General features: G+C 39.3%; 1 pseudogene; it reads right to left on the reverse strand.

Annotated features, from left to right (window-relative positions):
* Window positions 1-2535: 2535 nt before the first annotated feature.
* The window catches only part of LOC114621300, a 66484-nt pseudogene continuing 64856 nt past the window's right edge, over window positions 2536-4163 (reverse strand).

Here is a 4163-nt window from a genome sequence, read left to right on the forward strand (position 1 = left end):
CAGAGGAAGAGAAGGATCCAGAAGATTAGAACAGATTGCAAGAATTAATTTGAAGCCAAACAGCACAATTCAGTCAAAAGCAAGAGAAGTGAATTGGAATCAGTCAACTTATAGAGGAGTTTTGAGCCAGAACTAAAGATTTGAACCAGCCATTGAGAGTTCAGAAAGAGCTAGGAAGCCTGAGTTTATTGAGCAGTAGTCTTCTGAGACAACAACTGTATCTCCCAAATAAATGTTACTTTTATATTCACACCTCCCAAAAAAAGCAGAACTATTGTCAATCTTTTTGTCTTTTTTGACTTTTAGTTTATTTATTTATTTATTTATTTATTTATTTATTTATTCTAGCCAGGCACTCTGTCTTTATGTACACAAGAAGAAGGCATCAGATCCCATTAGGGATCCCATCTGGTTGTGGCCCACCATGTTGTTGCTGGGCATTGAACTGAGTACCTTTGGAAGAGTGGTGGTCTTAACCACTTAACCATTTCTCCAACCTAGTCTCTATATTTTGACCCCAGTTATTTCTACATTTCTCTCAGAAGCTAAGTTCTCCATATGAAAACTTTATTAGACAAATTCTATTCAGCAAATTTAGGCTTGCAAAAGAATATTTTCAGATAATATAGTGACTGGGCTTTTGTTGTTGTTGTTGTCGTTGTTGTTTTTGTTTTGTTTTAACAAATTTGTTTTAACAAATGGAAGAAATACCTATCAGCAATTCACAGATTTATTTGTCGATTTACCTTAATTACTATGTTGTTATGCATAGAAAATATTTACTAAAAATACATTGAACAAATAAAGCTGTGAACTATAGCTAATATGGAATAAAAAGTGTGAAAAGCTGAAATCAGAAGAAGGTGAAACTAAAATAAATGAATTTCTCAAGTACAATGTCAAATGAGCATGACAAAAATGTTTTTTAAAATAGATAGTTTGAAAATTATTATGTGAATGGAAAAGCAATATTTGCCCCCAACAGAAAAACTCAGAGTCTTCAAACATTTGAAGACAGATGAAGAAACGGTTTGACATTTTAATGATGCTCTGGAAACTAAGACTGAATTAATCTCTTAAAGTTTCAAAAGAAAATATGCAGGATCAATCCAGAAAAGATGCTTCTGTGACAATTAGAGATTTTATCAGTTGACTGGAATACAAAACATTGAGTGTCTCTATAAAAGGAATAGATGAACACCTACCATGGCAACATCACTCCACCTTTCTACATTGCTCTATAATTCTCCACAAATAGTGTGATGAAATGGATCATGATCATGGATTTTTTTTAAAACTCTGAATGGCAGAATAAGTTTTGCAAATAGAACTCTGTTTACCACAAGTAAATGAGATAGCATCATTGCTCATTGAGAAGTATTGACTATGAAGTAGAATATATTAAAAAATAAAACACTTAGTTGTCTATTTAAAATATAAAAATCACAATGATAAATAAAAAGAATTCCATCATCCATTATTATGCTCAAAATAAAAACATAGCATGGCCCCATATTTGTCAAAGCAGATGTGGTTACTTGTGTCTTGAGTAATTTTTATTTCTGATTATTACAGAGTCCTTTAAAATTCAGTGACTATCATACAAAACAAATTTAAAATGACTTTTCACTTCAGTGAAATTCATTCTGATTTGGACTAAATATAGAAATGTAACAGCCACCACATGCGTGTCAAAGAAAGTTAACAGGAGTAGCAGAAAGTGTAACCCATGCCATTTAAAACTTCTGGGAGATAGAGCATGCATGGAAGAGTATGTCCACTCTGGCACAATGCTATTATCAATTTATTTTCTTTCACTGAAACCAGTTTAATAAACTATGCTAGAAAACACCATAATATTTTTATATGATATGTACCCTATCTGTACATTTATTGAATTTAAAATTGAGCCATATAAGAGTTTAAGACTTCCTGATCAGACTATAACCTATGACTTTTAATTATTTTATATTTGAAATTTTTTTTATAGAAATGTGATGCTTTATTGCAAAGAGTCACAAAATGAAAATATCTCAAAAAGGAAGCTAGGCTAACAACCTCCACCTACAGAATTTGGGAAGACAAGGCAATGTCTAAGTCTTCTTGTTTGCCCAAGACGGGTGGGAAGGTATAAACAGAACCAACCTAAAAGTGGCTGGTATTACCCAAGCCTGAAAAGGGGTTCCAGAAGACCCAGTCACCCCTTCTAAAAAGCTTAAAAGGAGCATCTTAACAGAGCTCCTAAGCAGGCACTTGGTAGTTCAGGATTTTGTCTTCTGGTTGTTTTCTTTCCACTCAGACCCTATGTGGTTCAAAGCTGAGATGGGGGTGGGGGGCAGGATGGACAAAGGAGCTCTGGGAAGAGGTCTTCCCAGCACCACTGCCCTGTGCTCTGGTCCCTGGTTCCTATCTAGTCCTTAGGGATGGTATATTTAATATATTTTATATAAATACACAGAGGAATAGAAAATATAAAATCTGAGAAATTGAGGGATAGTGAGGAACTTCGGGAGAAGATGGGGCTGCAGACCTCGCTCAGGCCATCTTGACCTCTTCTTTGACCCCTTTGGCTTCTGGCTTCTCCTCCTTGGTTTTCTCCTCTTCTGTGACTTCTTTTTTCTCTTCAGGATCTTTCTCTTCCTTATCCTCTGTTTTGACTCTTTTGGCTTTTTTGAAGTTAGAAGAGTTCTTGCGACCACCTTCTCCCTCCTCATCTGAATCAGAGAATTCTTCCTCACAGGCAATGCGTTTGTCAGAGGAGCAGATGGAGATGCGTTTGTCAGGGTCTTCCTCATCCTCATCACCGCTCTCTTCTGGGATAGCATCCTCAGGTATGGCCTGCATCTGGACCCCAGGGGCATGGGGCAGCATTCTCAAGTTCTCAAAGAGCCGCTGCTTGATCTTTTCCAGGTATTCATTAGTGTTCTGGTTAGTCATATTGGAAGGGCTGATGTGAAGCTTGAAATCTGGTCCAAAGTATTCAAAGTAGTCATTGTATGGGAGCTCATTAGGGATCTCTGTGTCCAGGGCCACAGCTGTCTCGTAGGTCCAGCAATGAGCAATGTTCCAGATGGTGTAGCCACCTCCTCCCAGCTTTAGCATAGGCAAGTTGAAACTCTTCACGAACTCCACACACTTGGCATGCCCTTTGATGGTCAGATTGAAGCAACCTAACCAGTCCCCAGACAGGGAATCGGAGCCACACTGTAAGACCACTGCACTAGGCTGGAACTTCTCCATTACTTTGGACATGACTGGCTTGAAGATGGCTTCAAAGGACTCATCATCAATGCCATCTCGCAGAAAATAGTTAACAGTGTATTACTTGCCTTCGCCAGCCCCAATATCCCATAGGTCCCCAGTTCCCGGGAAGTACTCTCCGTATTTATGAAAGGACACAGTCATTACCCGGTCTGTAGTATAGAAGGCCTCTTCCACGCCATCGCCATGGTGAATATCAATGTCAATATACAGCACTCTCTGGTGATACTTTAGCAGTTCCAGGATGGCCAAGACGACATCATTGACGTAACAGAAGCCAGATGCTTCAGACTTCTTTGCATGCTGCAGGCCTCCAGCCCAGTTCACAGCGATGTCCGTCTGCTGCTTATTGAGTTTCACAGCACCTGCGACAGAGCCACCAGTGGACAACTGACAGAACTCAAACAGGCCATCAAATACTGGACAGTCCTCACCAACGTTGAATCTCTGCATCTGCTTGCTATACTCAGACATATTATCTGGGCGAATAGAACGCAAGAATTTAATGCAGTCATCACTGTGGTACTTGGTCATCTCCTCAGCATTGGCTTTGTGAGGACGATAGATTTCCATTTTCCGGTAGAGACCATAGTTGAGCAGCAGGTTGTGGGTCATGCGGATCCAGTGAGGCTTCATCGGGTGTCCTTGTCCATAATAGTAGTTTCCAACTTCCCCGTCGTAGTAGTAACAGACTTTCCTTTTGGTGCCCTGAGTCTGTGCTATCTTGCTCGCTGCCGGGCCCTCCCGTCAGTCTCTATATTTGAAATTCTTAAATATTACATGATTAAACTTTTTAAGCCAGAATGTATTCTCTTCAGTATATTGCTTCACATATCCAGAAAAATGAGGTTCTGACTCTCTCTCTCTCTCTCTCTCTCTCTCTCTCTCTCTCTCTCTCTCTC

Source organism: Grammomys surdaster, unplaced genomic scaffold (assembly GCF_004785775.1).
Source record: "Grammomys surdaster isolate TR1022 unplaced genomic scaffold, NIH_TR_1.0 174, whole genome shotgun sequence".
In the NCBI taxonomy this organism is placed as follows: Eukaryota; Metazoa; Chordata; class Mammalia; order Rodentia; family Muridae; genus Grammomys; species Grammomys surdaster.